The sequence below is a fragment of the Hydra viridissima genome, unplaced genomic scaffold (genome assembly GCF_058129835.1).
Source record: "Hydra viridissima isolate aposymbiotic clone 2 unplaced genomic scaffold, HvirCarnegie_v1 scaffold_4, whole genome shotgun sequence".
Lineage (NCBI taxonomy): Eukaryota > Metazoa > Cnidaria > Hydrozoa > Anthoathecata > Hydridae > Hydra > Hydra viridissima.
In genome coordinates this window covers 19,680,444-19,695,280 of record NW_028324303.1, presented here as the reverse complement: position 1 = coordinate 19,695,280, position 14,837 = coordinate 19,680,444, and positions in this window count along the sequence as shown.

Genomic DNA, 14,837 nt, shown 5'->3' with positions numbered 1-14,837 from the left:
CCGCATACTTATTATTTTATTTTTACAGATGGTTTAAATTTTTCTATTTGAAGGTGTTTTTCTGAAAGGGTAATAGTTGAGGTAAAAACTTTTCTATTTGAAGGCGTTTTTCTGAAAGGGTAATAGTTAAGGTTTCGCAACTTTAAATTGTGGAAAACAGGCCCTATAAATTTATTTTTTTTTTACACTTTTTTAATAATAAAAGCAATAGTAATAATAATAACTATTAATATTTCTCTTTTTAGTATTTTATTTTTTGATATCATTATAACTTTACATATTTTATTTAATAATATTATTTTTAATATTACTATTTATTATTTTTATTATTTTTATTATTGTTATGATTAATATTAAAATTACTATTATTATTCTCACTTTTATTACTAGCAAAAAGCAACCCGTAATACGCGTTATGGTCGGTCTGTTTTATAAATTTATAGTGGCAGTTTTCCTTAATTTATAGTTGCGAAAACTTAACTAAACCCTTTTAGAAAAACGCCTTCAAATTGAAAAAATTAAACCATTTGTAAAATTAAAATAAAAAGTATGCGGAGGTAATATAATTTACCAATTATTTAACATTATTTGAGTAATTTACAACTGACATAGGTCATACAGCTATTCACGAAAGTTTAAACGATTGCAGAATTTTTATACAGTATGTTTGGTTTTTGTTTAATAAAGAAAAACTGTAAAATGATATCGTCTTAATTCTTTTTATTTATTAAAGAAAAAGTAGTTAGCTTTAAAATGAATATGAACATGTTATAAAAATTTTAATATTTAGTTAGAAAAAAGCTATTACAAAAAATCTTATAGGAAAAATAAGAAGCACAAAAGTTTAAACGAATTGCAACATTCGAAAAAAAAAAATTAAAAAAAAAAAGCCAAACTAATATTTGAAGTGTCCTTCTTGTTTTTATAGCAAAGATAAACTCGTTTATGCATTGATTCAACTAATTTCATCCACATCACGCGAGGTACCTTCAGCCAGTACTCATTCAAAAGTTGCTTTAAATGCTGAGTTGATTGAATTTCATGGTATGTCAGTTGATTGTCGATCCAAGACCAAATATTTTCGATTGGGTTCAGATCTGGTGATCTAGGGCACCAGGGCATCACATTGAACTTTTTTTTCAAAAAATATTCTTTGATTGAGTGTGCTGTATGAGCTGAAGCCCGTCTTGTTGAAAGATGAATTGCTTGCTTCTGCCATACAAGTGTCTGATTGATGGAACTAAACACGTTTCCAATGTGTTCTTGTAGGTGCATTGATTAATTCGGCCTTCATACAGCTCACAGAAGCCTATACCTTTGTGAGAAAAACATCCCCAGATGCCAACCGAACCTCCACCGCCTTGTCGACGATGTTGCAAAAACCTGTCTGAATATTTCTCAGTTGCAAATCTTTTGACATAGATTCTTCCCTTGCGGTTTACAACTTGAAAGTTAGCTTCATCACTCCAAATAACTTTTGCCCACTGTTCTACAGACCAGTCCAGCCTTTCTTTGGACCACACTCGTCGTTTACGTTTATCCGTGATTGAAAGAATAGGTTTTTTAGCAGCTATGTACGTTCCAATACCTTTGTCCGACAATGTTCGTCTCACGAGCTCTCTGCTAACTTTTGGATTATTTACTGACTCTTTGAAGATTTGTGCTAGCTTTTTGTAGCTGAGTCTGGGGTTTTCTCTGCTCATTCTGAATATACCATTTTTGTCACGGTTGTTGAGTTTGGATGGTCTCCCAGTACGCGGCATGTCGGAGACGTCCTTGGTAAGTTCCCAGGTTTTGATGGTTTTTCTAACGCAATATTCAGAAATGTTAAGTATTTTGCCTATTTGAACGTTTGTGTGATTTTTTGTCCGCGCCATACCAATAACTTGCCATTTGATGTCACTAGAAACTGATTTTCGACCCATTTGCACGCAATTGAAATTAATTTGAAATTCACAATATTTTAAGTTGATTTTTAATAAATTAAAAGCTGCCTGATGATGTTGTGATGAATTTTTTGATTGATAAACTACTCAATTATTTGCTAATTAATTGGTAAATTCGCTGCGAAAAAAAATTTCGCAGCGGATTTACCAATTAATTAGCAAATAATTGATCCTAAATAAAATCGTTTAAACTTTTGTGAAACCTCTTAATTTGTATCACGTACTTTTTAATGAAATTTCTGAGTAAACGGTAATGAGTCAAAACCTACTTTTTTTTATTCTATTAACAAATAACCAATTTACCAAATTGGAAAAATAATTATTTTGATATCTATTTCCGTTAGATTTTTATTCAAGAAAAACCGAAGATTAGATTTGAAAATTCTGCAATCGTTTAAACTTTCATGAATAGCTGTATCAGTGTATGGCAGAACAATTTTCCTCGTTATTACAAAGTTCAAAGCAATACGTTTTTAGTTACTGACTCAAAATAATAACATCTCATCATGCTTTAATTTGACAAAAAAGTAAAGCTAAATTCTTGTCATGTTTTTTTATAACATGAACTTTAATTAAAGTGAACGTAAATTATACATGTGTTATTACTTTTTTGGTATCCCCTTAATACATGTTTCTTTAAAAAAGGAAATAGTTTTTAAAACGTGTAATGCACACAAATAATAAAATTTATTAAAAATAACTGAACATTTGACCATTAGTGTATATAGCTCTATTCTGACCAATTTCATACAAGGCCTCTTTGTTTCAATAGATTTTAGTAAACGGTAATTTGCCACCATTTACTAAAAACTCCTTTTGTTACTCGAAATTTAATTCTCTTAAATATTTTGACACTAATAAAGGACCATTCCCCGTTTTTGCCTTAATGGTAGTCAGGAGAAGATTTATTTTTATTAGGAGTAATCAAGTTTTTGATGAAGATCTTTTACCAGAATAAGAAAATGTAAAACGATGACTTACATGTATAACAATTATTTCTTTTGAATATATATAAGAAATTAACATACATAAGAATTTTTTCTTTCCTCAAAAGTGTTGCAAATGCAATCCAAGCTAGTTAATTTGTTAAACACCTTATAAAATTTAAGTATCTCGATATTTAACTAATACGCAAAACTACAATATTCACCCCCCCCCCCCCGCCGCCTTAAAAAGATCCCCAAAACTGCGTACAAAAATTATTAGGCATAAAATAGAGAATTTAAAAAAAATTGAACTAATTGCATATATTTATATCATTTTAACTGACAAAAATTTACAATTAAAGGTTATCTGATTTTTTTTATAAATCGTATAAATGCGTCAATCGTAAATCTTACAATAATTACAGAAACCTAGTGCTATCTGAAAAATGGGCAAGGAAAAATTTAGTATGTTTTTATTATTATATTTATTGTTTTAAATGACAAAACAAAGAAATTTTTTATTTAAACTGTTATTTGATTTTTCTTAGAGCAAAATGAAAATTTATAGTTTCTAAAGTCAAAATCTAAATCAAGATTAAAAGTATTTAAAAAACAATTACAATATTAAAAAAATCATTAAAAATTATGTATACTAGCAAAAAGCAACCCGTAAAACGGGTTAAGGTCGGTCTGTTAATTAATTTATAGTGGCTGATTTCCACAATTTAAAGTTGCGAAACTTTAACTATACCCTTTTAGAAAAAATCCTTCAAATTGATAAAATTAAACCATCTGTAAAAATATACATGAGTTATTAATTTTTTTTGTATCCGCTTGATACATGTTTCTTTAAGAAAGGAAATTGTCTTCATAACGTTAAATGCACACAGCTAAATAAATTTATTAAAAATAGCTCACCACTTGACCATTACTATATATGGCACTAAACTAAAAAGTTTTATATGATGGCCTCTTTGTTTCAATAGTTTTAAGTAAACGGTAATTTGCTACCATTTACTAAATATTCCTTTTGTTACTCGAAATTTAATTCTCCTAAACATTTTGACACAGATAAAGGACCTCCCTTCCCCGACTTTGCCTTAATGGTGGTCAGAAGAATAGAGCTACTATTATTAAGAGTAAACAAGTTTTTGATGAAGACCTTTTACCAGAATAATAAGATGTAAAACAATGATTTACATGAATAACAATTTTTTTCTTTTAAACATATATGAGAATTTAAACTATATAAGAATTTTTTCTTCCCTTAAAAGTGTTACTAATGCAAACTAAGCTAATTAATTAGTAAAACACCTTATAAAAAATACAACTGTGATCAAAAAGTAAGGTGAATTTTTAATTTAAACTTCCCGCCTTCTTCGAATCGTCCAATCTTTTTTATTTTTAAGTTGGTAGGAATGTCTTTAACATTTGCGCCAAATTACATGTCAAACTCATTATTATTTTTTTTTGTTTACGCTTGTTTCTGAAGTACCAAAAGTGCATTCGGCGATTTTCACGATGTCTAATTTTGTTGAGCAAAGAAGTGCTATTTAATTTTGTTTGCGGAATGATATTTCTGCTGCTGAAACGTATCGAATGTTGCAAAAGGCCTTCGGTGAAGAGACTATGTCTCAAAAAAATGTTTACAAGTGGTACAAAGACTTCAAAGAAGGCCGAGAACGTGTTGATGACTTGGAACGCTCTGGACGACCATCGACTTCGATTGATGATCGCCACATCAACAAAATCAAAGAATTGGTGCTTGCAAATCGTCGGTTAACCATTCGAGACCTTGTTGACATGGTTGGAATATCATTTGGGTCGGTGCAAACGATTTTGAAGGATCATTTGGGCCTCAGAAGACTCAAATCACGTTTGGTGCCGAAATTTCTCAATTTCTTTGAAAAAGAGCGTCGCGTTAAAACGTGTGAAGCAATGCTTTCTGACTATCAAGACGTCTACAAACAAATTATTACTGGCGATGAGACTTGGGTCTACGCATACGACCCTGAAACAACCGACCAATCGAGTGAATACCGTGAAAAAGGCGAGCCGAGACCGAAGCAACCACGTCAAAGTCGCTCAAAAATCGAGGTCATGTTGACTGTTTTCTTTGATTATTGTGGTGTCGTGCACTACGAATTCCTTCCAACTGGCCAAATTGTCAACAAGGAATATTATTTAAGCGTTATGCGACGTTTGCGTGAAGCTATTCGCAAAAAGAGACCGGAATTATGGGCCAATAAATCCTGGACTTTGCACCACGATAATGCGCCTTCGCACACAGCACTGGTTCTTCGTGAGTTTTTCGCCAAAAACTCTACCCATGTTGCTCCACAACCACCGTATTCGCCCGACTTAGCACCGTGTGACTTCTGGCTGTTCCCAAAGCTCGAGAGACCACTCTGGGGAAATCGTTTTGAGTCCATTGAAGAGATCCAACGAGAATCGGCACGCGCATTGAAGGCTATCCCTACCGAGGACTTTTCGGCATGCTTCGAAGACTGGAAAAAACGTTGGCAAAAGTGCATTGGGGCCGGGGGGGGATTATTTTAAGGGGGACGATGCAGATTTGGAAGAATAAATAAAGATTTTTCATTTTATAAAAAAATTCACCTTACTTTTTGATCACAGTAGTAAGTAACTTGATATTTGACAAATGCGCAAGACTACAATATTCACCCCCCATTAAAAAGATCCCCTAATTTACGTAAAACAAACTATTAGGCATAAAATAGAGAAAATTAAAAAAAAAATTGAACTAATTGCATATATTTATGTCATTTTAACCGACAAATATTTACAATAAAAGGTAAACAGGTTTTTTTTTATAAATCATATAAATGCGTCAATTGTAAATCTTTAAGAAAAAAAAAAAAAGAATTATGAAACCATAATTACAACAACTACAACAACAACAACAACAAAAAAGCACTACATAAAAACTGAAAATCAAATTAAGATATAAATTGCATTTTTAGCATAATGTTGTCTTGGCTTTTAGTAAATAAATAAAAGCAGTAAGTTACAGCCTTGATCCTAAAATCCAGCGAAAATAACAAACCAAATTAAAATATAAAAGGCAAAATAAGAAAACCAATTTAAAGTTAACTATATTTATGTTTTTACTAAGCATATAAATACATAAAAGTATATTTGTTTTTATATTCAATATTCGTTATTCAATTACTTCAAATTTAGGACATTAAAACAGTTTAGAATTAAAGATCATTACGCTAAACATTAACAGACATTATGTGTTTCCAGAATAAATAAAAAAGGCTAGACAATACAACCTAGCACTAAAGCAGTAACACTGCCTGTCACTAAATGCTGCCAAGTCACACATCTGCCATAAGTACACCGCTTGGCTGGCAAGGTTATCAGTCTTGCTCAAAATAATGCCACTTTGTCACACCACTTTGAAAACATGGGAACAACGTAATTTTAACATATATACAACTATAAACAAATATGGTTTTATATAACACATATAAACACATTTTATAACAATATTAAATAACAGATATATTTATCAAAAGCTATGAAAAAAATAAATAAATAAATTTGTACATACAAATTGTGCTCACAACCTAGAAACAGAAAATTTTCACAATGAAAATCTATAGACAATAAATTAAGAACATAAGAGAATATAACATTATTTGTGTAACACTTTTCACCTACCATAAATTGAATGAAATGTTTATAAATTTTGAAAAACAAACTATTAAATGCTCTAGCTCTTGAACATGCAACATATAGTTGACTATAAGAGAAACACGGTTTTTTGAGATATTCCCCAACTCTATGAAATGTTTAACCTTGACTTTTATTAATTGTCATTGAATAAGCCAATCTGACAGGAGACTGAAGACATTTCAGAACAAAAAGTAAATTAGAATCTGAAGGAGCCAACTGAATTTGAGGAAAAAAAACCCGTTAACCACCAGAAACACCTGTCAAAACCTCGGCATAAATATAATTATTTTGAAGAGCACAAACTTTCATTCAAGTACAATTGCATAACCCAACTTTGAGATCTATATTTCTAAGTAGCATAATTACACAACCAATTTTCAATTTTAAACAATGAGGTGGCATACCTGAAGGATTTAAGCTGTTCAAAAACTCAATAGGAAAGTTATTTCTTTCATTAAGGTCATAATGGTCCGCACTTAAATAAGCTTTAACCTTACCCGCCAGACATTCAAGCACTTCTTCATTGATTGATAATGAACAACATAAGTTGGTGTTAAAATTAGGTGATTAGAATAATCATTTTGATCAGCATCTCCAAAAATCTTTTCAACAATCTATTCATTTTCTCTAATAATGCACTGGTTTGGTGTTTCAATCCATCCTTTAAATGGATCCTCCTCTTTGACAGGTATTGTTCAATTCCCAAGTTTTCGTAGCCATTGGGAAAACTCACCTTCCCCATCTTGCACTCTTATATTTTCATTTAATGCAAACTTCTGCACCCATTGCCAATTCAAAGAACATTTCATACACGATTCTACCATTTCAGCTGGTTGTCCTTTTTTCACAACAGGCAGAACTTGCCTAATGTCACGACCAAAAAGAATGATTTTTCCTCCGAACGGAAGGTTGTTGTAGCAAATATCTTTTAACAACCTATCAATTGCATTTAAGGCATATTTAGGTATCATGGATGTTTCATGAAGCAAAAACAAATTAACTTGTCTTAAAAAATGCCCGTGCTTAGAGTTAGGAGTTATATTAAATATACTATTATGCAATATAGGAAAAGGAAGTTTGAATAACCTATGCAATGTAGATCCATTTGTAAGGAGAGTTGCTGCTATACCACTCCATGCAGCTGTAGCAGATTTAAAGCCCCTACTTATGGTTTCAGCAATCAAATAATTATAAGTAAAGGTTTTCCACTACCAGCTGGTCCATTCATGAAAAACAATCTGGAATGTTGGTTTTATACACTTGGTTGCTCATTAAGTGCAGCAAGGATAGCATTACATACATTTAATTGATTGACATTAAGCAACAGTCTCATTCGATTTGCTTTGTCAATAGATTGTTGAACATTTTCATCAAAACTTTCTAGATTTAAGCCTATAAACTCATCAATAACAGGCAAATTGTAATCAGCCAGCATTTTACCACTTTGATTAATAATCTTTTTAACTTGATGAAGAGTAGCTTGTTCAGCTATTAGAAGTGGGACTGAGCCGTGAATAAAATATTCCATCATAAAAGCTTTGTATGTATTCCAGAGATAAAAGGATTGTCAGGTTCAGAAAAGGTCAAAAAAATTGAAAACAACTGTCTAATTGGCATATGTGTAAAAACTGCCTCAGAAAGATTATTCTGCCATTCAGTGTCATCTTGCAACTAACCTTTTAAAACACATGCTTTACGAAACGTTTCAAGGACAATACCATTAACAGTACGCACATCCTCCCAAGATGTTGCTCCTTTTGCTTGCAAAAGTAACAGTCTTAGAAAAAACAATTCTCCAGTTGGATTAACTTTATACATTCTTTCTATCACCTTATCACCATCCCTTTGTCTAAACTTCCATTTACAATGTTTATCATCAAATATAAAGTTATAAGGAATGTCTACATACGAATAGCAATGTGCTCTTTCATTTTCAGTATTCAACTTAAACCATGCTGTTAGGTGCATTTCACAATGAGCTGCATGATCTAATTGATATTCAGGTAATGTTTACCAAGTCACAGCACTTTGAAAACAAAGAAACAACATAATATAAACATATGTACCAACTATAAACAAAAAAAAAGTGTTTAAATATGTATATAAGGTTGATTATATACCTTATATACATATTTAAAAACATTTTGAAACAATTATATAACACATATTAACACATACACAAACAATAAAAACACTTTCAATTATTGTACTACTTTACGTTATTATAAAAGCACAGTGATAAAACAACTATAAAGCACTTATTACCACATACACATACATATCAAAAAAGCATATATGCAAACAATAAACGTGTGCAAACAAAAACTTTAAAAATGACGCGACAAAATTTTAAAAGATTCAAAATATATATTTACAAACAATACTCTATAACTTCTTTTTTTTTTTTTTTTTTCATAAGAACTGTAATCCTCATAACAAAATTTAAACTTTACATACAATAACATGTGGCATGTCATGTCAGTGTTGGCACAAAAGTTTAATTTATTTTTTTAAATTTTCTAAAAAAGAACAAAAATAGTTAATAGCATCAAAGAAATTTCAATGTAATAATAACTATTTTATGGAAATAGCATTAGTAGAACTTTAAATAACATCCATACCCTTATTTTCCTTCTGAAAAGTAAGTTAAAAATAAAGCTGCAAAAAGAAAAACTAAAACAAACAAAATATAAACGAATTAAAAAGTTAAAATCCTTTCTTCCTTAAATCCTTTCTACTTTATCTAATAAAAGTTTAAATCCTTTCTACTTTATCTTATTAAAATTTAAATCCTTTTTACGTAACCTAATAAAAATGTATATATAACTATTTTATATATTTACTTCAATTATAAGATGATCTTAGCGATGATTATTTATCTTAATATGATTCTTTATGTTATATATCCAAACTAATAATTAAATTCCAAATCTAAACTAATAACTTTATTCCAAAAGGAAAAAAGTTTCAACTCGCTTAAGAGATCTTTCATCGATGGCCGCGTGCATTTAGAGAACGCGCTTTTTCAAAGCCTAATAACTAATGACGAAACGACGTATAAGATTAAACGTTTCTGTACTAATTATATTAAGATGTTTAAATTTAAAAAAATTGGAAATAAAATTTTAAACAAAAAAAAACAAAAACTTAATACATTGAGAAAGTTGAGATGCCACCAAAAAAGAATTGTTATTGCATAAGATTTTAATGGTTTAATAATTACCAAAGTGTGTTTGGTATTGGTTTTTGTAACTCAGTATAATTTGCTTTACTATTTAAATAATATTTTATTTTATATTTAGGTTGCCATGCGAATGTCATTAATAACTTGTTCAAATTCAAAGTTTCCATTACCTGATGTTTTGCTTTTATTGTTTTTAACTGAAAGATATTGAAGAGCAGATTTCCAAAACTGGTTAAGTCAAAAAATGAAAAAAAAATGAGATTTTTCTCATTTTTTGAAACATTGTTCTGAAACGTCGTCAGATTCCTGTCAGATTGGCTTACTCAATGACAAGTAATAAAAGCCTACGTCAAACATTTGTTATATATCTCAAAAATAGTTGGGATATATCTCAAAAATCCGTGTTTCTCTCATGGTTAACTATGTGTTGCATGTTCAAGTACTAGAGCATTTAGTAGTTTGTTTTTCAAAAATGAAAAACATCTAATTCAAGGTATGTTAGGTGAAAAATGTTACACAAATAATGTTATAATTTCTAATGCTCTTAATTTATAGTCTTTAGAGTTTCGTTTCGAAAATTTACTGTATAAGGGTTGTGAGCACATTTTGTATGTATAACTTTATTTATTATTTTAATATTTTTTTTTCAAACATTTATATAAATATATCAGTCGTTTTATATTGTTATAAAGTGTGTTTATATGTGCTATGTAAGACCATATTTGTTTATATTTGTTTAAAAAGTGGTGCGACTTAGGACTATGTTGAGCAAGATTGATAACCTTGCCAGCCAAGGTGTGTACTTATAGAAGAGGTGTGACTTGGTAGCATTTAGTGCCAGGCGGTGTTACTGCATTAGAACTAGGTGCTGTCTAGTCTATTTTAATAATTCTGGAAACACATGTCTATTAACGTTTAGCATAAGGTGTATGAGAGAGTATGCAACCTTTATCTCTAAATCTAGGGTGTTCTAATGTCCTAAATTTGAAGTAATTGAATAAATAATATTGAATATAAAAACAAATATACTTTTATGTATTTATATGTTTAGTAAAAAGGTAAATATAGTTAACTTTAGATAAGTTTTCTTCCTTCGCCTTCCATATTTTAATTTGGTTTGTTATTTCCGCTGGATTTTAGGATCAAGGGTGTAAATATTCTTTTGTTATGTGTTATTGTTTTAACGCTTAGTGTTGATAGACTGCATTGATTATCTTCACCTCGGTGTCTATTGTTAAAAATGAATAATAGGAAGTTTCATTGTTGGAACTTACTGCTTTTGTATATTAACTGAAATCGAAGACAATATAATGCTAAAATTGCAATTTATTTATTAATTTGATATTCAGTTATTAGAAGGTGTTCCTTGACAATTTATTTATTAATTTGATGTTCAGTTATTAATAGGTGTTCCTTCGACTGACGCATTTATATGATTTATAAAAAAAACCAGATAACCTTTGATTGTAAATTTTTGTCAGTTAAAATGTTATAAATATATGCAATTAGTTAAAGTTTTTGTAAATTCTCTATATTTTGCCTAATAATTTTTTGTACGTAATTTTGGGGATCATTCTAAGGGGGCGGGGGGTAAATATTGTAGTTTTGCGTATTTGTTTAATATCGAGAGACTAAAATTTTATACGGTGTTTAACAAATCAACTAGCTTGGATTGCATTTGCAACACTTTTGAGGAAAGGAAAAATTCTTATGTATGTTAAAATCTTATATTAAAAAGAAAAAATTGTTATACATGTAAGTCATCGTTTTACATTTTCTTTTTCTGGTAATAGATCTTCATCAAAAACTTGATTACTCCTAATAAAATAACTCTTCTTCTGACTACCATTAAGGCATAAACGGGGAATGGAGGTGCTTTATTAGTATCAAAATATTAAAGAGAAATAAATTTCGAGTAACAAAAGGAATTTTTAGTAAATGTTAGCAAATTACCGTTTACTAAAATCTATTGAAACAAAGAGGCTTTATATAAAAATGGTCAGATTAGAGCTATTTATACTAATGATCAAATGTTCAGTTACTTTTAATAAATTTCATTTATTGTGTGCATTAAACGTTTTAAAGACTATTTCCTTTTTTAAAGAAATATGTATCAAGGGGATACCAAAAAAGTAATAACTCATGTATAATTTACGTTTATTTTTATTAAAATTAATGTTATAAAACATACGACAAGAATTTAGCTTTACTTTTTTGTCAAATTAAAGCATGATGAGATGTTATTATTTTGAGTCAGTAACTAAAAATTGTTTTGAACTTTGTAATAACGAGGAAAGTTGTTCTGCCTTACACTGATATGAACTATATCAGATGTAAATTACTCAAATAATGTTAAATAATTGGTAAATAATATTACCTCCGCATACTTTTTATTTCGATTTTACAAATGGTTTAATTTCTTCAATTTGAAGGCGTTTTTATATAAGGGTATAGTTATGGTTTCGCAACTTTAAATTAAGGAAAACTGCCACTATAAATTTAGTAACAGACCGACCATAACGCGTATTACGGGTTGCTCTTTGCTAGTAATAAAAATAAGAATAGTAATAATAGTAATAATAATATTTATCACAATTATAATAAAAATAAAAAGTAATAGTAAATAGTAATAAAAAATCATGAAATGAAATACTAAAAATCGTAAAATAAAATACTAAAAAGAAAAATATTAATAATAATTATTATTGTTACTATTGCTTTTATTTTTATTATCATTATAAGAGTGTAAAAAAAAAAAAAAAGATTTTTAATTACTTATTTTATAGGGGCCGTTTACCACAATTTAAAGTTGCGAAATCCTAACTAATACCCTTTCAGAAAAACGCCTTGAAATAGAAAATTTTAAACCATCAGTATAACTAAAATAAAAAGTATGAGGAGGTAAAATAATTTACAAATTATTAAACATTTTTTGAGTAATTTACAACAGACATAGGTCATATCAGTGTAAGGCAAAAACCATTTTCCTCGACATTACTAAGTTCAAAACAATACCTTTTCAGTTACTAACACAAAATAAAAAGCAAACGCAAATCATGCATGAGTTATTAATTTTTTGGTATCCCCTTGATACATGTTTCTTTATAAAAGGTAATTGCCTTCAAAACGTTAAATGCACACAGCTAAATAAATTTACTAAAACTGACCATTTGACCATTACTATATATGACACTAATCTGACCATTTTTACATATGCCCTCTTTGTTTCAATAGTTTTTAGTAAACGGTAATTTGCTACCTATTACTTAAAATTCGTTTTGTTACTCGAAATTTAATTCTCTTAAATGTTTTGACACTAACAAAGGATCTCTCTTCCCCGTTTTTGTCTTAATGGTGGTCAGGAGAATAAAGTTAGTTTTATTAGGAGTAATCAAGTTTTTGATGAAGACCTTTTACCAGAAAAATAAAATGTAAAACAATGATTTACATGTATAACAATTTTTTCTTTTTAATATATATAAGAATTTGACATATTCAGAATTTTTTCTTTCCTCAAAAGTATTGCAAATGCAAACTAAGCTAATTATTTAAACACCTTATAAAATTTAAGTAACTCGATATTTAACAAATGCGCTTAAATACAATATTCACCCCCTGTTTAAAAAGATCCCTTAAGTTACGTGCAACAAGTTATTTGGCATAAAATAGAGAAAGTTTTAAAAAAAAATTGCATATATTTATATCTTTTTATCTGACAAAAATTTACAATAAAAAGTAGCCAGGTTTTTCTTTATAAATCGTATAAATGCGTCAATCGTAAACCTTAAAGAAAAAAAAAGGAATTATAATACCATAGTTACAACAACAACAACAACAACAAAAACCACATAAAAACTGAAAATTGATTTACCTATTTATAGCAACCCACTTTGACATGGCAGTTAGTAGGCCGGGTGATTAAAAATGACCAAATGCTTTTACTCAGTAATTGGTCAGCTTTACGTGAATAAAAACGTCAATAACTTTTCTTAAGTTTTCATTTACGTAAAATTGGGCAATTACTGAGTAAATTGCTTACCTTTACGCGAATTAAAATTTGAAAAAAACTGCTGAAGTTTTTATTCACGTAAAGCTGACCAATTACTGAGTAAAAGCAATTGCTCATTTTTATTCAGCCGGCCTTACATAAACATTTATCAAAAATGTAACTATAAAATCTGTTTTGAAGTACAAAAGGATTAACAATACTAACAAACGAAAAACAAATAACAAAAAATCAAATTAAGATATAAATTGCATTTTTAGCACAATGTTGTCTTGGCTTTTAGTAAATTAAAAAAAGCAGTAAGTTCCAATAACGAAACTACCTATTATTCATCTTTAACAATAGTCACCAACATGAAGGTGTCGTTTGTTAAACAAAGAATATCAACGCAAAACATCACAACAATAACACATAACAATAGAATATTTACACCCTTGATCCTAAAATCCAGCGAAAATAACAAACCAAATTAAAATATGAAAGGCAAAATTAGAAAACCAATTAAAAGTTTTTTTTTTTTTTAATTTTAGTTTACATTATTTACATGTCGTGATTTACATGTAATATAAATATATAAACGTGGAATCTGGAAGAAGATCATATTGATCTTGTCGCCAGAACCATATAACAAATTACAATATAATTACAATATAACTTTTAGACCATATAATACAGTTTATAATAAAATATTATTCAAAAGATTTGAAAAATAGTTAGAATAACATCTCAAAAACATTTCAATATTTATCCGTTGAAAAAATAATATTCTTTAACTTATTTTTAAAAACAGAAAAAGAGATAGATGAATATAAGTTGGGCTGGACAATTTTATTCCAGAGATAAGGTGCTCGGTAATCTATACAAAACTGTTTAAGCTTTGTTTGACAAAAGGGTTCTTTTAAATAGTTTTTCTTTCGTAAACTATATTTATTCTTTACTTTAAAGGTAAATGGATCTTTAAAAACATTTAATAAATGGTTGTTCACCCAACAAAATGTAAAACATAAAGTATTATACAAGTTTAGTTCATAAACGTTTAATACATTCATATCTTTGAATAAAGATTTTGT